The following is a 21,800-nucleotide window of genomic DNA, read 5'->3' as shown; positions in this document are numbered from 1 at the left end:
ATTGTGGAAAAATTTTGAGTGACGATTAATAATTTAAATTATGTAGGTATTAAGATTTAATACATTACGTTTTGTGACACACGTACGATAATCACTATTGGCCTAGTTATTATAGCACTAATGCGGGTTGTATATATTTACGAGTATATCTGTAAAGATCACGATTTTATTTCAAGTGGTTGGCACATTTTAAAAATGTGTAGGTTGTACCGGAGTATAAAAAGGCTGAAAACCGCTTACCTGGACGATCAACGATGTCAATTGAAATATTCAAAAAAATATGTTAAATAATCATGTTTTCATTATTCAAAAATATTAAAAATAATAAATATCCTGTTTAGGATCTGTAAGCATTGATAAATGAATAAAAATTAAATTAAATTTAGTTATGCATTATAATTAGGTATATGTTTAAATGATGTAATAACTGTAATAGCCAATAACTTGAAAGTAATAACATTAAACTGTCTGTGTAATATTACTATGTAGATAACCAACTACATTGGTGTATGATCATTATCATCACATCATTAATATTAAAATGTTTTTATTTGCATAGGTAATAAAATACGTGTAAACAAAATATCTAAAGTAGATTCGTATAAACACTATACGTATGTGCCATTCATAAATTTATTGATGACATTGATACGATGGCGCCTAAAGTATAGGTAACTATATTTTACCAACTGGTTCAATTTTTAAAATTATGAGATCACCACAAAAAATATTATACTCTGCTAAATGGTATCATATTATATTCATCGTACAACTCATAATAATTATTATTATCAACAATAAAGTTAATTATTCCAACCCACGGTTTTTCAATTGAACCGAGTGAATGTATAGCATCTTCGGCGCACTGCTGTGATTTGTTTGTACATAATGTGTTAAATATATTTAAATATATTTAAAAACATTTTGATGTGAAGCATCTAATGCGGCTGGTCATAGCTGTTGGCGTGGCGATGCGTCACCACACCGGTAAAAAGCGTCTAATTCGTCTTTAAAATAAAGAATAATTTTTCTTAAAAAATCTGAATATTTTGTGTTTGATTATGCCATGTTTCTCTCTTTTAATAAACCTTTTACTTGACGTCGATTTTTCACTACTGCTAGACGGCTCGCTATTTTTTTCAAGCATTTCGCGTCTTATACATAATATTATACGGATCGTATTATCATCAATATAATAATTAGTACAGACGTACAGTATATACCTCACCTAACCTGGTACACTGTATCTGTTAACCTAATACACAATAGTGTTTTGTGCAGTATGTCCTAAAAGTCCCGTATCACCCTTATTAGTACCTCCGTGGAAAATCAATATATTTAAATGCAGTTTTTTTTACAGTAACAAATATGGAAATTCTGATTGGGTGGATTGAGATTCGATTTTTTTTTCAACAATCCAAAAACTATTGAAAAAATTTTTTATACAATCAAGTTTCATACATTTTCAAGATAGTCATTTTGTTGATCATATTTAGTAAAACACTTCAAAAAAAAAAAAAATTCTAAGAATAATATAGTCAATAACATTATATTAGCCAGATACGAATCGTATGCTTTGATCAAACCCGATCGAAAACGATGATTTCTTCTGGACAATCTGTAAACATCTAACTGTCGATCGATTGAGGGGCATCGATTAAAAAAAAAAAAAAAAACATACCTATATAGCAGGTGTATCTGAAAACGAGATACGATGGTAACGAGCACTAAGTGAGCGTGAACTACAGATTTTTCGTGCACCCGTCTCGAGTGCTGGTCGAAAAGAAAAGGCGATCATAATAATAATAATAATAATATTATAATAATAATTATGATAATAACAATGCGTACGCCTACCGTGCAAGCGTAGTACTGCGCCTAATTGAGACACCGTTGGCGGCGTGTGGAGGGAAAAGAGTCGCGCCGTAGCGTGCGGCGGCGTTAGTGTCGCACGCGTCGGGGAAAACCTCTTTTTCGAAGAGGTGCCACGGACACGCGTGCGGAAAGCAGTCGTGTGAGCAGTTGGCTGACCGACAGCGACGGGGACGTTTGTCGTGCGGTGTAGTCATGCCCGTCCGGTGCTGAGCGATCGACGTGCGGTCCACGTGGGTTTCGCGTAAATTAAAGAAAACCACCATGCCGACGTTCATTCGCTGTCCGATGGCGGACGTCCGCACATCGTTTTGAACGCAGAAAAAAAAACTATAAAAACGGAAAACAGTTATCGCATTTTTGATGTAAAAAAAAAAAAAATAATAATAATACTATTATGTTAACAACGGAACGACATTATTCTCGTTTGAATTTGCTCGAGTTTTAATTCTATCAGAAAGTTTTATTGTATCGTAATATTAATTTCCTACCGTATACATTTTGTCGACCGTTTATTAAATTTCGTTTGAACTGAGTAGTACTAATATTATTGTAGTCCACTCACTGACGTTTATGTATACTGCATTGTGCAATTTCATTATATTACCTTATTATGCAATTATAACTGAGTTATTTAGTGAAGAATTTAATTTTAAAATTACTCAAATTATTTAAATTCAATAAAACGGTTATTAGCAACGTTACTCGAATAAAATTATGCGGATATACTGCCAATGGCATATCCGAGAGCAGTCGATGAAATAGCTGGTTAATATAATGACGACGACCTAAATTTTTACTTCCGATTGTAATAGATGACAACTACTTTGAATTATTCATTCTGAGGCACTGCTATACTATATAGGTAAGCTAAAAATTATGGACATAATTAAATATATAACATTATAATTATATTATAAAAAATTACGTAGAAATGTTTTACGTTATTTTTCTTGCGTTCGCCTATTGTAGATTAATTTTTAGCTATAAGCCTTACAAATTGTATCAATAAAATTTTTGTCTTAATCGCATATAAATACTGCTATCGTGTTGAAGAAATAAGAAATAATTTAGATTAGATTTCATTAAAATCATATTATAATGATCAACCATAATAATTTTTGGGTAATAACCTAATTTCAATAAATTAATTAGGTATTTGAGTATTTTCTTAAATTTGAAATTATTTCATTTGAGTTGCTAAAATTATCTCAATACATTATTATTGCACTACTATTTACTAAACATCCTATTTTTGGTACAACTCTAATATGTATTTCTACAAAAGCTGATTTATTTATTAACTAAAATTAAATAAGAAATTGACTAATCAACTAACCAAGCTAGTAATAGTTCATTAGAATATAGTTCGATACATCGATGATAATAAAATTGTTTATCTGTCTTGTGTACCTAGATATTATACGCTTAAATTTTAATTTAAGAATATTGATTTAATACAATTTAAAAGATACTCCTTACAAACAAACAAATTTTAAAAATCCCAAAAATTAACGTTAACATAATTTCCAAAATGTTTTGAACTAGGTAAATGTATTTCAAGTATTTTTGATATTAAAACATTTATAATAACTATAAACATGTATACAGATTCCAAACACTGGCTGAATATTTACTTACTTATATTTTTACTATTTTTCGATTAAAATTGTCTGACATACATTTATCATGCCGTCAGTACAAACGAACTTATAAAATGTAAAACAAAAACGCGCGTGTGACACGCCGCGTATCATACTCGTGGCTCTAAAACGGACTTTAGGACCTATGTTGACCTATTATTAAGGTTTAATAATTGTTGTAAATATGTTAGTTGGGTATATTTTTAACTTTAATTCTTAACTCAGGGTGAATCAAAAGTTGTTTTATTTTAATTCTTCATTCACAGTTTATATTAAAAAGGCTTTCAACTTCGTAACACGGCATATAAGCATTACCATTATACTAGTTTACTACAGTAGTACAGTATACTACATATATCTACTATAGTATATTTACTGAGAGTAGAATACACATGGTACCTAATCGTTTTCTTGAATGTGGTGATTTATTATTACTTGAGATGAGTGCTTAACATCAATGTTTCAGTATAATTCAGTTTTTTTTTAAATATACATTTTAAACGCAGCATTAGGTTAATTGAACTATATATTCAGCCATATCGATACTAAAGTAACACAAATCGTTGATAAAATTGATATGCATTTTTAAAATAATTGTGGAGTATCATTTTTTACATTTTTAAATTCTGAGTATTTTCACTATGAAAGTGTTCACGACAGTGGTAGTTGGTAAGTGAATTATTGGATTAAAAATTGGTTCCTTTATTCAAATGTTATGAAACTTATGATTATTTTTGACTATTTAGTGGAAGATTATGACTTGCATAGTCTTTTTTTAATAGTTTGTTAATTTGCTTAAAAAATTATTTTAATTGTGTAATTTAAGGTAGGTAGGTAGGCACTAAAAGTTGTAATATTCATCCAAGTTTATTAATCATAATATAATGTTCTAATTATGTTGATACATTTCTACTACTTATGAAATACACAAATTCAACTGAATGTTTTAAAGTTAAATTTGTCCATAGGGTTCATTTGTGTTGATCAACTTAATTATTTAAACAGCGAATACAACCTTTATTTGCTATTACTAAAGCTCAGCTAAAAAGTTTTCAGATGTAAAGCTCCTGATGTTTTGTTTCCATTTTTTAAAATACGTTTGAAGTTAACATTGACGGTTTTTTAATTTTTGTTGATATAGCTTAGCAAAATAAATGATAATATATTATAATGTATAAAAAAATAACTGTTTGGTTACTAGTAAAAATTTTAACACTACTTAGTTTTTACAACTTTGAGACATAGAACTAGTTTTAACCATAACGTTATTTGGAATGTTAAGTAAATAAAACACTAACTATAATTTAATTATAAGGGATTAATTTCACCATATGAATATAATTTAGAATAAACCACATTGAGTTCAGAACTGGTTTCCCGATATTTGTATTCAAATCTGGAACTTAATTTTATTGTTAATGCGGGTACCTATATATTTTATAACTTGTTTGTTAGCATTTATTTGGAAATTAAAAGTAGTTTATAGACAATTTTAAAACGTCAATCGAGCATGACATTTCTTTCTGTGGCCAATCTATAAAAATAATACCTTTATAAAATATTTTATAACATTCAAGTAACCATAAATTATATGATGCTGAATAGTTGGCAGACGGCCAGACGATATTGTTGTTTTGATGGTTAGAGTAGTCTGTGTGCGAAAAAGAAACTTGTTTTACCAGAATGAATATATTAGAATTCCTTTTACCTAAGAGTATTTTAACTAGTAAAGAAATGTCGTTTGGAGAATAATAAAAATAAAATAAATTTGATCGTTTTGTTTACTTCTGACAGACTGTGATCATCATTAAGAATCGACTAATAAATAAATTTTGCCTTAGGTACAAGTGTTTATGTCAACGAACGACAACTGAAATTATAATTGATTCGAAAAATATTTTTTAATTGAATTTACTAGTCATAGTTGTAATAACATAGGTGTGTATTCTAAGTTTAGACTGCAGTTCAACTTATTTGCACATTTTTCTGCAGAGTTGATTTTTAAAGTCAATTACTTAACACTTTTGTTTTTTTCTAAATACATTGTGAACTAAGATACAATATATGTTAAGATAAGCACATTTTTGAATATTTCGAATGGATGTTTAATTTAAAACTTTTTGATTTATAAATTTTTTTTTTATTTTCACCAATAACATGTTTAAGGATATTTATTCCAGTAAACTTTGTTTAATAATACACAAAAGAACTAAAATAAATAGATGTACCTATTAGTCCTTTAGTCATTCAATACAATTACAGAAAAAACATCGCAGTTTTAGTAATGTAATTTCAGCAAATAGATAACAAAGAATCAACATAATTTTGTCAGGATTAGGAATGTTTTAGGTCATATTTTGAAGTTCTTATTGTATATTGCATGCATGCACGTCTGAGCGCTTTTAATCAGAAAATACTGTAGGTATATATTTTATAATTTGTTTTATTTAGTAAAAACTTTTACTTTAATACACGTCAAAGTGAGTACTGAATTAATAAGTAATAACTCTGCAAATTATAGAAATATTATTACCTATATTAAATAAACGAAATTACAGGGTTACTCAAATTTAAGGGCACAACCAATTTGTTGTCTAAACTTAAATAGTAGAGGAAATTGTTTTATGTTGAATTTTTAAAATATAGGTCAGTCTACTAAATAATTCAGTTCTAAAATGTTATTTTTCGGTAGATCAAGGAATCCGCTCTGAAAATATAAATAATAGTAAAATCTCTTTCGCATAAGTCGAATATACAGCCATGATTTTTAAATCAATTTCACGGTCGTTAATTAATAATAACTTATCATTAAGATTAAGGATACTTGTAGTTTAATTATTGGTACCTAACAGACAAGCAATTTGAATCTAATCGTTGTAAAATATAATTGTTGAAATTTACATTTTATCAAAATATAATATCATCAAAAATAAATTTAGTTTATTATAAATAAAATGTTCAATGGCTGTAAAAACAAAAAATATGAATTCTATTGATACATTTTTTGAAATATGTAATTAAATTATGCAGATTTTAGAAAAAACTAATTTGTAAAAATGTCTAATACTTTTGCTATAAAAAACGTTGGCATACAATTTGAGTGGGTAGACAATTTGTTTTAAAAAACAATTTTACAAAAATTCTGAAGGTTGAAAGTTTGAACAATTAGGTTTCATGGACAATTATCGAACAAGTAAATAATGAATACATTTTATTGAACTTATTACATCAAAGGAAGTAACAGATTTTAATTTTGTTCAACAAATGTCGGGGGAAAGGGGATGTTTAATATTCCAATGAAAGCACACTCATTTTTTTGGATAATAATATGTTTTGGATATAATAATTTATAGTCCTACACTCCTACCGATGTATATTGTACATACGCCGTGGTCTAACAAGTATTGAGTAGGTAGATAATTATGTTTTTTCGGAGATTGTATAGAATTGAAATAGCTGTCATTGAAATTACTGACAAAACGCGCATTTACTGTAGAAATAAGTGTGGATCCACTGTGTGGACTCCCATACTACCTCACCCTTATGTCTGTTGTTTTATTTTAAATCTATAAGAGCAAAAATAAAAGGAGCAGAGATATTGAAACTCAACTCTTTATCTACACGCCGCCGACACCCGTATAGTCGTATATAATATTGTAAATACCTACGTATATATGAAGGACAGATGTGCTTTTACAGCGTGATTGATGTGCTCATCGACATTATCCCAACGATCGTTATCGACGTTATCGTTATTCCTATTGGCTATTATCTATTGCTTGTGCGGTGCGTATATACATACCCTCGTCTATTGTTGTTCTTTGTTTACATGTACACTGGAATAATGTATTATATATATATATAATATAATATGGCACATACACATATAATATTATTATTATCGTCATCGTTATTATTATTATTATTATTATTATATCTTTACATCTGCATAATTGATTTAGTTGTTGTCTGTAACGCGTTTATATTGTTTTTAAATGTGTTGATGATAGTTGCGCTAAAGGGTTGGTCGTGGGCTCAGCCACTATACACGATTTTCTCTGCTATTAATGACGTTACATTATTATAATAATCACTGTCGGTCTGACGGTCTCCAACACACAAATATTTATATACATATAAACGTATATATATATGCGTGTATATGTACCGTGTACACACCGCTATATGTTTTATATACGCAACACACATTATATTATGTACATAAAAGCACACAGTGGGCACAGTACCTACTTGACATTCGAATGCGTGTGCGCGCATACGAGTATATTATTTGTGCGAGTGCTTATGTGTTTGTACCTACCTTTGCTGTATTCCAGTACATTTAGTATTATATTATAGTAGCGGCGACTCGCGCCACGTTTTAAATGCAATAATTGTTTATAGGTGTGTATGAATGTGTACTATGTATGAGTGTGTGTGTGTGTATGAGTGTGTGTGCGTGTGCGTGTGTGTGTGCGGGAGCGTACTTACCACTCACTTTAGAAAACCTCAGAGGGGCCCGCAGCATTGGAGTCTTTAAAGAAGGAAAAAAATCCTTATTGCTGCAACATATAGCTCTTTAAAACCCATCATCATTTTACCCTTTTTCTCCTGGTCGATAAAGCCATATATGGCCACTCTTTAATCGAGTATCCGACAGCCAGCCTTATTATTATTATTATTATTATTATTATTACTTGGTGGTATTACACCACTATAGTTGTACTATACCAGTAGTTAGTATAGTATCGTAGTAGACAGTAGTAATACGTAGTAGCAGCTCTACTGTAACAGGGCCACCGTTATTGCGTATATTATCGGTAATAATTGTGGGATATACCCCCTGGATTTACCCCGTTGAATATCAACGCTTACATTTTACACGTATAACAAATTTTAAAAAACGTACCTTATACAGGCCAATATGTCGCGTATTTTATTTTATTAATTAATTTGAGATTCATTTGCGTTCATTATTGGAATCACGACAAACACAAACTAGATTTTATCACCTGCTGGGAAACAGTTTTTATGAGCTCGGTAGGTATTCAAAACAAGCAGTGACCCTTTTTAAGTCCGGTATTGGAGTTATTGAATCCGTGCTGGCTTCCGAATTTGTTAAGATGAAAATTATTCAATTTGAACATAAACATTTTTTAACCTTTTCCATAATTTATAGGACAATTCAACTAGGTATATTATACCTTATACATTTTCATATTTAATACATTTGAAACGTAACTATACTAACTACTACTTACGTACATATAATAATGATACATTTATATTTTGAAATGCTGAGCAGGTACTTAAAGATCTTGATTAGGTGATTAATTAATTTTTTATCTCCTTGAACACCAGACCGCATATTGATTTGCAATTATAGAATAAAATATACTTTATTCTATTTTGAATAGTACCTATCATAAATATTTTGATTTTGATTTGATTATAAGTTTTGATTTTTTTCTTACGAACTTAAAACTTATTTTTATTCTTTTCTCAAATAATAAAATAATAATTACGATAAAATACTTTGAACGTATATTTATTATTTACTTTTAAAAGTTTTTACGGATATTAATATGTTACATTCTAAAACCAATAACTTTTTCATTAGGTTGAGAATAGAAAAAATGAATTTACCTTCTTATATTTCTATAGAAATATATTGAATAGTATGAAACGGTAGTGGATACGATGACGAAGCGATTGGCCACTCGTTTTGGCAATGCATTTTTTACATAGTTCAAATATACTCTAATTGTTTTTAAAGTTTTATCATTATTACTAGTTAAACATAGGTATATTTTTTAGTATAATTAAAATCTATTGTAACTGATAGTTAAAACCGTTTTTTGAAAATCCCTCCCCACCTAAATTGAAGTATTGAACAACTCCTGGCTCCGCAAATGGTTCGAAGCAAGTAGCTAGTATTAGCATACCTATAAATTCCTTCCCGCGGCCCAGCGATACCACAGAAAAAGGTAGGTACTATATTTGGGTACCTATAGAAGCTTAAAAATATGTTTGAAACATTGCCTCATTGTGTTTTTTTGAAATCGATCTTCCAATTTTCGACGAACTTGAACATAAACTTATCCAACAGAAACATTTTTCATTTACCAATCAACTACTCGACAACAATTTAAAAAAATAATACAATTTACAATTATAAATGCTATACCATTCCCGAATAAACGTAATGGAACATTCAAATTAGGTTTCAAAATCTTCGTCCTGATGTTTTTGGATGTGTTAGCGTGTTAGCGTGTTACAGAATTATAAAATGATTAGTCTATTTATGGGTGAAATAATGTGAGTTCATGTGTGGCCTGCCAACTGCATGGTACTCTGTTAAATGTGCAGTTGATATATTATCGTGAGTACGAGTGTTGCAGTGATAAAAGGGGAATCGGAGACACTGAAATGATAATTATTTACTTCACCCGTACACAGTTTTTTGATATTGCCTATGTTTAACTCCTCGTAAGTACAAATCGCCTTTTGATCTGTGCGATCAGTCATAAAATACTAAACAATTCATAAATCATCCAACATGTTACGTTTTAAGTGATTTTTATTTTTTATAATAATATTAATGCGTAATATTGGTGAAATAAATTGGGAGAAACGTAATGAATACGTCATATTCTATTCGTATTATAATATGATTTTTGTTTTCAATATGCATATCATATATGACTTTTTGTCTAAGTCATCGACAATATTTGTGTTCAGAACCGCGGGTTAAATATTAGGCGTGCCTGCTCACAGAGTATTTAAACATTACGTATCGGTTCAAGAGCTGCGCTCATCTGAAACCTTTTGATACCAGCACAGTGTCTCCATCAAAACGATATTATGTTGCAGACAATGTCATTGGGTTCCATCGTCCTATTAACTGCTGTTTGGTTAGCAATGTCCAAGGTATTGACCTGCGAATCGCTCCGTAACAGCGGCAGTCACCGGGGCCGTCATAAATACAAGCGAAGGCAATTATATTCCGGAGGAAATAACGGTGACGTGCACCTCCACCGAGACGACTCGCCACTGCAACATGATCCGTCATTATTACTGATGGATGAAGATAACGAAGCAGCGACTGCCGACGCTACGTTTGAGTTGGACAAACCACGTGAGTGTATATTTCATACTATAATTTATAGAACAAAAAAGTTTTATTTTTTTATTATTGAAATTGATGTCTTTCATCCGGTTACCGGTAGGTATAGAGATATTTCATTTTTTTTTTTTTTTGCAAACATTTTAAATTCTAAGTGCAGCGATGGATGTATTGGTTCTATAACGACGAGTGTTTTTTTTATCATTATTTATGTGTCTGTCATCGCGTTTTGAAAATATTTAATAATGCTTAGGTCTTAAACTTTGGGGGTGGTTTCTAGTAGTAAATTGGTTCTAGTTGGTTTTTTGAAAGGTCAAAAACTCAAAAGTAGAAAATTCCCATGACTTTCGGAGGAAAACTTTTACTAATCAGGAAAAAACTAAAATAAATTTATTACGGATAAACGGGAATGTTTAGAATCGATTTTGTTTTTTGTTGTAATTCAAAAAAACCAATATCGTTAGGTACTTGAAACTTTCACTAAATAATAAATACATTATGAGCATTTTCTAGGTATAATATAATATTTAAAAAAATGTTGGCTCTTTTTGAATATTTATAGACATTTGAAATGGTCGACTGTTAATGTCACGTCACTTGATTAATATATATTTTTTTCATAAGTATATAACTATACGATTCTGTTTATTTTAATAATTTAAAAGTGACTTTCCTTCAAACTTTCACTAAATATATTATAAGCATTTTCTAGGTATAATACTATACAAAGCGGGTAAGAGGCCTTTAACGTTCTGCTGTACAACAGGTGTCTAGAGGGAAGTAACTCTACTTAAATTGTAATGGATGTGTAAATTTGAATTCAATGATATGGCATAATTGTATACAAAAAACGATTCTGAGCGTAGACGATCTGTCAGCCTAAATATTACAAAGTATGATTTATGATAGGTATAATTTTGATTTAAGTACTCTATTTTACTATATGGCATTACTGCAGTAGATTATATTCATTTTAGAAGTTTTAAGTACCCACAAATAATATTTTTAAATTTCAACAAAATAGGTAACTAAAATCGTTATTCTTCGTTTAAATATGTAATTTCATCCAAATGTGAACTTAAAATGTCTGTAAAAAAGAACGGTGCTTATAGTTTTTTTTAGATTTTTTGGTTACAGTATGAACTGTCTATGAAAATCCATAAGAATTGAACATTTTATAATTTTATACCTAAAAATATTTTTCAAATTTTCGAGATTTTTTGATAAATTTTGATAAATTTTGAATTTTAAATATTTATAAAAAAATGTGTGCCCATATATCTTTAATATTTTTAATATTAAATTTAAATTTGGTATAATAACAATTTACGAGGAAATCGTGTAGATGAATAATCGTTATTTTACGTGTGAATTATCCAATGTCGTAAAAATTTTAACATCAAACCCTCATAACAAATTAATGTGAATTTCCGGGAAACTTTTATTTTGTTATAAGTAGAGAATCTTGTATTACATTTTCATAACTTCGATATAAAAAGAAAAATGTTTATACTTTTCTAACTAGGTACAAAAGTATTTGCTAATGTTAACGATTTTTACTATGTTTGTCAACATTCTAAGATTAAACGCTTATAAAAAAAAATATTGTAAATGTGTAATATTGATAATTTTTATTCGTGCTTATGGATCTTTAATATTTTTTAATTTATATCATAAAAACTTATGAGTAACTTAGTATTAAGTTTCTAGCATTTCGACATAACGAGTAATTTTTAATGACATTTTAAAAAAAAATTCCGAATTTTCTTGATTTTTATGAATTTTTTAAAAACTTTAACTTCAGACGCTCCTGAAAAATTATTGTTTATTAACCCTTCTTTATTTTTTAATTTCCACTAACTCACTTAATTAATGAGGAACCATGTATTAAATTTTCAAGATTAATGACAGACCGAATTTTTTACTTTTTACCTCTTGAAGTACCAACTAAATTCACTTTCCTCCCAGAAAAGCTGCTGAAGTAGAAAACCAAGGCATTTATACATATACTGCCCCGATGGGTGATTTGGGATAGAAAAAAATACACATCATTGTAAAATCCATATATTCATCAAGCTCGGAATCTAAAATGTTGTCTCTTTTTGAGTATTTATAGACATTTGACATTGTCAACTGTTATGTCCCTTGATGACATATTCAATATATTCATATTTTTACATCTGTTTAACAGCTACGGTATTCTGTTTATTTTAATAATTTAAAAATGTATTATAAAATTCTACTATAGACCATAAGTACAGAATGGTTATTTATCATTATTCATTAGGCACCGAAGCTTAATAGTATTAACCGAAAATAAGTAATTTTTTTCAGATTAAATACCTTTACTATAATGGCTATATAATATACTACTCAACTACTGATGAAATAATTTTAAGTAGTTTTTAGATTTTGGAAGAAATGAAGGAACTATAAAAAAAAATTGAGTAAGAAAGTCATACCAATGTTGTGTCGATAAATTAATTGTTATAGTGACACTATGAAAGCCAACAAAATAATCATGAAATAAATTATTATATGTATTGCATTTACTATGTATACATATTTACATTATCTATTAGTTAGTTATATCATGGATGCCGACGAGCAGTTGTACATTTTACCTTGAGATAATATATTTTTGGTATGGCTAATATGGAATAGTTAGGGTCTAAAATGTCTCGGCATCTTCATCAGTATCTCGATAAGTCCAAGAAATATAATTTGATAATCACGTGGAGTCATTTGATCATTTATTTATAATCTATTTATTTTATAACTTTTCTGTGATATCTTCCGTTTTTGCCATACCTATTTGTTTAAAAGTGAGATTTTGAGTGTTTAATATTGTTTAAAATATTAAATAATTGAAAAGGACAGATTTATTTAATAAAATGTGCCCATTTAATTTAAATTTCATTATTATTAAGAGTTAAAAAAAAACGTGTTGAATTGAATTGATATTTACTAATCATAATGCTAAATGTTTGTTTGTTTATTTGTTTTTTTTTTTATAAATATTACCTAAAAAAACAAAACTTAAACAGTATATTAAGTGCTTTTAGATTTAGAGCGGAACGATAAATGTATTGATTGTACAATGTACAATGATGTTTTTTTTATTAAAAAAAATATTGTTGTGTCTGTCGCCTTTTGGAGCAGTAAAAATTCTTTTCTCTCAATTTGACTACAATATCATATTTTTTTGTATGAAAGTAAAATATCTATTTTTACTATACGCAATTACATTTTTAAATATTTAGATACATTTTAAGCTAATGCCTAGTTAGACCACTAATATATTCACACCGATCCACGGTAAGTCCGTAATGACTAAAAACTAAAATGTTTTTAGTAATAATATAATATGATGTAATTTTGTAGGTAATATTATAATAATTATTAATACATACAACAAAAGTGCAGGTTCTCGCCAAAAGTTAATTCAACCAACCGTATTACTAAAAATGGTAAAATGAATAGGTAGGTACTATACAAAAGTAATATGAATGCATAATAAATTAATATACTTAATAATAAAGGTGACGACCGTCTCCGCTCATTATCGTTCTTCGTACATAGAATGATTTATCATTGAATTCGAATTTAACACATGCATATTACAGTGACCTACTCAATAATGAGGTACACTCGACTCCAGCTGTATAGCAGAGTGGTTTCCTACTTGACCACTTTTTTCGAGTTGAAAATATATAGGCAGGTAGCGAAAAAAAACTTGAATATTTCAATGAAAAATACTATTGCATAGGCATAATATTATAGCCAAATTATGCGTAAACTATAATTCGTTACCTCAGTTATCTGTATGATTCCCAGTAGGTTAAGTTAGGTTACTAGGTGTAAGGCATCTACTTCCTACACGTTTTAAGGAATTTCCGTTTAATTTTGTAGCCCATCACTAATCACAGGTAACGTAAATTTATTGTAAAAGTGAAATGTTGATAAGTTAGTTTTAAAGAAGTGCTAAGGAAACAACGTCAAGTTTTTTGAGTTAAGAACTCCGATTTTGGAGAATGACGTTGTTAGTACATTGTTTGAAATAATGTTGACTCATTAATGGAGCGCCTGGGCCAGATATTGTGTGAAATTTAAATTTGTTGTGTTAATAAATGTCAAGCAATAATTTGAAAAAGATTACGTAGGAGCTTGGTTAAAAGTTAAAATCACGCCTTTACTTATTTTTAATTGTCTTAATTTCATTGTAGTTTTTCTTTAAGCGTATGGAAATAACAGGGTACATCGAATTACGATCTTTTCAAAGTACCACCTGAAATTGATTATAAGCTGATGGATAATGTTACTTCAAACTGTTGGCGCATTTTCCCTATCAGAAAATGTGTTGACAGAAGAAAACGTACAAGACACCGTTTTAATATTCAGTCCTACAGTGCACTCAAATATTGTCAAATATTTAAATGTTAGTAGCGTGATCTAAACATATTTTTACTAATTAATTTACGATTCTACCGCAATTAATTTTTACTGATTTATTAGTATCTAATTCATTCCGAATCGTCTTTAAAACCCCGTTTATTAAAATATTCATCGATACGTATATTTAAACTAATGATAAGTTTATATTTTATCTCATGTAATTAACTTTTCTCAATTATTTATTTTCATTAGAATAGTATTGTTTTTATTTTGTGGTTGAAATGATAGTACTTAACATTTTAATTTCATTAATGTCTTGGTTAAAATTATTATTTTTTTATCAATCGTTATATCAACTGGATAAATATTGTGGACATTATATTCTATTAAAAAAAAAATAAATCTAGATTCACTTCAACAATCCTAGTTTACATTTGTTGGCACATGTGTAGGTACACTAGATACTGTCTAGCTGATTAGGTTATAAACGTATAACTGACAGGTCAAAACATTCAAAAATATCGTTTAACATTGATCACCGACAAACTGTTAAAATAAAATATCACGATTCAAAATAAATCGAGAGTTTCATATTGTATTCTTAAATAAAAGTCACACTGTAACAAGCTTTTGTCCTAGCCACATTAAGGTATTTTTGATGAAATTAATATTTTGCTATAAGAGTGTAATCTTATATTTAAATATGTGTGTGCAATTAGGTTAGCTGATTTAATTTTGTGAGGTCTTGCATGTATTTCCGTCACATACCAACAATCTATAGTTTCAGGAAAAAGAGTTAATTCTAATGTATTTTGAACCCCGAAGATTATTTTAGTATCTATATTCTCAGACAACAATTGCTGTTTATCAGAAACTACAGACTTAAAGTATGTTTAAGTGGTTTTGGTAACTCTGAAAACACTTTCCAATGCTAATTCTAAGCCTTCATTCTTGTAAGAGTTTTGAATGATTCATTCTCTATAGTACAGTATGTATGATCTTGCACATATGAATCATCTGTCACAGGCCACAGCTTTGATAAATTTTTGAAAAGTCTGTACTTATTGGTAATATTTTTTTTATTACATAACTTGCTGTATAATAAAGCACATTGTTTGTCAATGAATTTAATATTGGGTTGTTGCAGTTGTCAGATATTAATTGTACCTGTCAATCATTTTCAAGTACATACTTTATAAATATATAATATGATATTAAATGTTATTAACAATAAAAATAAATTACACTTGAGACTTTCATGTGTAGAAAGTAAATATTTTGTTCGCCTAGTATAACACTTACAAGTATACGCAAGTCTGTACAGGAGTTAACATATTATGTACAGTGATTAAGCTCCGAAAATATTTTCTATGAAAAAAAGTGTAAACAAATAACGAGTAATAATAGATTTATTGAATAAATAATATACATTATATATTATATTGTTTATATAATGATCTATAATACAATATGCTTAAAAATAATATACTGGTTTTAACAAATAATCCCTTTATTAAAATCATACATTTGAGAATTAAATATTTTATCCAAAAAATGTATTTTTGAAAATTTACAATCATAATTTATTAGGCCAAAAATGAATATCAATGACAAAAAAATAATACATTTCAAATATTTTAAACAAGAATTTAAAATTTGGCGGGATTTCGTCATGCACTTGACGTACTCAAAATGAAGAATAATAACTTCACATCATATCACTGGTTAGCAATATAGTGTATTTTCTATATCTTAGCACTATATAGACATTGGTTATGAATATAATATCTTTGAGACATCCATATCAAATAATCAATCGATAGTATAAATGATCTTACTGATTATTTTACTCAGCTTAATTGTATTATATCTACGTAAACGTATGTAAAAGTTGCGGCAGTGAATCAATTGGGGGAAAGACTCCAGTTCGAATTAAACAATAAAATTAATCAAAAATCAAAATTTAATGTTTTTTCTTAAATGATATCATGGAAGTTTTAAATTGAATGTGATCATTTCTTTCTATAGCAACAGTTAGTAACTTTATTTATAAATTGGACCCTGTAATTGGTTTTATACTAAAATGTATAAATTATTTTTTTGTACTAAAATAATAGAATTGTACATATTAGACCACCCCCCCCCCCCTTACGACCATTGAAAAAAATTTGGTTTCGGAACTGAATGATTGTATAGTTTTAAATTAGAGGTTTGTATTTTATTTATATTTTTGGTTAGAGTAATTTTTTTCTAGAAATATTTTCGCAGGATACATTATTTGTTGACCGGCCTCCGCTGCTGTCTATGAACTAATCAAGTAATAAATAGTATTACACATCTATAAATGTATATTTATAGACAACAATATTATTTATAGTTATTTACCAAGTGCATAAATTAAATTTAAAATTAGGGATTTATTCTATAATAATCCAGTGTTTTTAATTTAATTTATTTTGTTTAAAATAGTTTTAATAACATAATTTTGATTATACTGCTACACAATTTTTTTTTCCAATTTTCTATAAAGTGCAAATTAATTCTTCGTCAATAGGACGGAAACAACGGATACGACGTCCTCTTAATGATTTCAGATTTTCAGATATTGTATCCGTTATACATTTTTTCCCTATATACAACTCTAATAAAATAAAATTATCAACCATGGATTATAATAATAAGTTTTTGCTGTCAAAACATGGCTTATGTTCTAACAAATTATACGAATACTGGTCATTATATGTAGGTAAAATTATATACTTAAGTACTATAGTACTATACTAATAAGTGTGTGTAGTAGGTACGTACCTATTATATTAGGTATATACGAACAACAAACACGAACCACGATGTAGTATCTACCATTTAGTAGGTCGTTTATAGAGAATTAAAACACGTCAATCTAATATAACTCTTGTCCTATAATGGACTATAATCATAATTTTTTCGATCTCTAAAAAAATAAACATTGTTATTTGATACATTTAGTTATATCAAGTATCAACTATGTTTTTAATAAAACGTTATTTAGAATTTAGATAATGTGAGTTCGACTGTATATACTGTATACATATTTTGATTTTGATTTTAGAACTAATATAATATAATATTAAATTCACCAAATTATTTTTTCAAAATTAGATAGGTACATCCTTGGAAGACCATGGTTTAGTTGTTATAATATATTTAAATGTATAGAGACTAATTTTGGAGTTTATAGACACTGTATACGAAGCCACTGTATAATACCAAGATGTTTTTGTTTTTTTATATATATATATATTTTAGGCCCCCGATAGTAAAAATAAATGTATTCCTGACTCCTGTTCAATATTACATACATGCAAATAAAATGCAAACTATAATAAATGTATAGACATACAATACGTATTTTAAAAACTCCTAATATTTTGCTCACATTTCCGGACTTAAAATAGGTTTTATAATATAAAAAATAACGTCAAAAAATTAAATTAATACAATAATAATTATAACAATTTTAGAGTGGTCAGGAAGTGAACATATTTTTTTTTGTACCTCTCTCTTGTTAGATTACTCTTGAAAATTTTTAGTAATACTATAATGCTAATGCAATTTTTATATAAGTGCTTTTATTACTATTTATTTTTTCATTTTTTGTATTATGAAAAAAAAAGTCGCAACGGCTGCAGTTGACCAGGACGGCTGTTAAAATTACATTTAATTGGACACTTACCCTCTGTGGGAGGGTAATAACCATTTTGGTAAGTTAAAAAAATGACAAACTTTTGAGTTTTATAAAAGTCCAAATTTAATACTGGTTGTATATATTGTTGGGTAACATGTTATTATGCTAATATTATATGACTTTTAATCATTTTTGACCTGGTACCACATTATAGTAATATCTTGAGGATGGAAATATAATTTTCCTTATATAGGATGGCCACAATAACCTACGATTCCACTTATTTATATTGTGTGTAATCATTGAAAATAATGATTTATTGATTTGGACATGAGGTTTTAGTTAAGGTATTGCTCTATGGTATAATTATATAGTGTATTAACACTAAATATATGATGATAATCTCGTAATTGAATATATCTTAATCTAAAATTCTATAGTCCTATTCATTCATACATTACCTAGTTGTATTAATATTCGTTATGTAATAATATATGGGTACAACTATAAGCTATTATATTAATATTATAGTGTTTGAAGTTAGAAATCTTGTGAATACCTATCATAGATTATAATAAAATATTTCACAAAATTGTAATTTTAGACTTTCTAGATATTTTTTCCGATAAAAATTAATGTTGGTATCTCAGTATTTTGAAAAACAATTTACCGTTTACCTATGTACTTAGAATTCTGCTAATTATATTAACCATTTCAAAAAGAAAAAAATCAAAAAATACCAACATTCAGAATTAATTTTAATAACCTAAAACATTAAAAAGTTATATACCTATACCTGTTTGTTAAATTAATATTAAATTTGTGTAATGTATCAAATTAAGTTTTTATTAAAATATAATACTGTAATTAAAATATATGAATGGAATTGTAGTTAGTGAATCATTTTCCTATTGCCATTTACATTTTTGATATATTATAATATTTTATCTGTTGTAATTTGTGTTTCATATTGCTGAAGTTATATATTTACAGGCGAAATGTAAAAGCACTTTTTTAATTATAATTTATAAGTATCTTAACAATACATTTTACGAAAATTATATAATCTGCAGTATCCAAATTAATTAAATTAGCGTATTCTTGAATTGACGCATTTAGCCATGTTTGAATGTTTCTATTTTTAATTTTAATACCATAATAAATTATTTAGAGAACTTATTACCTTTCACAACTCATTCTGCTTGATAATACTGTATTCTATACTTGTGCATTATCAATACGTGGATATTACGTAATATAATAAGTAGATATTATACTCAATAAACATAATATATAATTTACCAATTAAGTAACTATGCGTTTAATAATAAAAAATAAAAATAATAATAATTTAGTATAGATACCTACAATAAATCAAAATCACAATAAATTAAGTTCATTAAATCATTATACGCAGGTATGAAAAAATTTAAGAAACTATTAACATATTTCATAAAACTTTTAAGCACTAAGTGGGTATACCTGTTTAATGTAATAAAACCAATAAAAAACATTTATTTACGAAGTTTTTTTAAACTAAAATACAATTTAGTGGCTAATACCAACTTGGCTGTATTAACTAAAATCCACTATTAGCACTGTGATCACTCATCATTCACATTTTGTTTTATTAGACAAATGTATAATAATCAGAATATTAATTCGATAAGGTTTTATTAATTATTTCATCGAAAAATAGATTATTTAGTTAGAGATATTATAGGAGTATAATTGTGGGAGGTACTTGATCAGTTAGATTGTGTACAAAAAGTTTCTATGGCACCTTTAATTTGAGATCGTCATTACTCACATTATACGAGTATATACAATATACATATACACACTAACCCATTACACTGTACGATGCATAGGCCGAAATTCATTAAAAATATTGGGGGGGACTACTATTTTTTAAATGAACCTAAATCGTCCCGGCTTTGCCCTCAATTAAAACAACTTTTGGAGCGGGCTTAACGACAGTAAGGCCCCCGATTTTCGCCTATGGTTACTGCCTACCTACCACTATATTTAGTTTTATTTTGATTATATTATTAATATATATATTATTATTATTATTTTATTATTTTTTTATTATTTATATTGATTTCGTAGTTACATAAAAATTCATATTTAAAAAAAAAATTGTGTTTAAAAACACAAAAATATGAGATAAAAAATGTGTATTAAAATTTAAAACATATTTTCAACACTCTTGTGTACCTATACAGTGTAGTAAAGGCTCGAACTATTTTACATTTAGACGCATATTTTCACTCCGACCGCCCACTTGCCTAACACATAAATTTTTTTTCATATAAATAGGAAGCGACACGACCGTTCACCTTATAAGAAGGGTAGAATGGCCTCGATGAATTCTAATTCCGCGTTTAAAGCTTATTCAATTTACACGCATGTGTGTAAATTTTATCTCATTCTCGCCAACACTGCAGTTATGATATTGTGTTTTCGCCGCTGTAGGTATGTATAGGTACTTCAGAAAAATGTTATCCACTGTACCTGCTATAATAATAATATAATGATTTAATTTTCTGTTCTAAAGTTGCAATTTAAGTAACTCTCTTACTATACAACAAACATGCATTAGGTATGCCCCACATTTGTTGAAAATAGAACTCATTAACCAGCTGTAGTGAAATTTCAAATAAGTTTCTACCTATCAAAGGAGTTTACGGGTATTTAATAATAATTTACGTAAACAAATTTTACCTTCCACCTACAGAATAAATCTAGAAAATATTGAAGTTCAAAAATTTTAGGAGAGATCGTGATAAATAATAGAAGGTTTCGTTGGTAACTTTATTTGATAATAACTCAAAATATCCGAAATAAATGTTCGAAAAATTAAACCGCTGTGATCACCGATGGACCAGTATAGGTAATTATTATAATAATACTATTTAATATTTATTAATAGTACTTATTAAAAAACATTTATAAAAAAAATCTTACTATTTTCGTTGGCTATTGTTTTAATTAACCTTGTTTGAATGTATGAGTGACTGAAGCACTATAATGAAATTTACAAAGTTCATAAAAATAAAATTATACCAGATACATTGATTGTATTCACAATTCA

At 27.9% G+C, this 21,800-nt stretch overlaps 1 long non-coding RNA gene across 1 annotated transcript; it reads left to right on the top strand.

Moving 5' to 3' along the window:
* The first annotated feature begins 2,006 nt into the window (after positions 1–2,006).
* On the top strand, positions 2,007–10,775 carry LOC111039863. Its single transcript, XR_002605152.1, has 2 exons — positions 2,007–2,737; positions 10,389–10,775. It is a non-coding gene; the product is annotated as an uncharacterized LOC111039863 (long non-coding RNA).
* The last annotated feature ends 11,025 nt before the right edge of the window (positions 10,776–21,800 follow it).

This window comes from Myzus persicae, unplaced genomic scaffold (genome assembly GCF_001856785.1).
Source record: "Myzus persicae strain clone G006 unplaced genomic scaffold, MPER_G0061.0, whole genome shotgun sequence".
Lineage (NCBI taxonomy): Eukaryota > Metazoa > Arthropoda > Insecta > Hemiptera > Aphididae > Myzus > Myzus persicae.
Note: the sequence above shows the minus strand (reverse complement) of the source record. Positions and strands in the feature narration are given on the sequence as shown.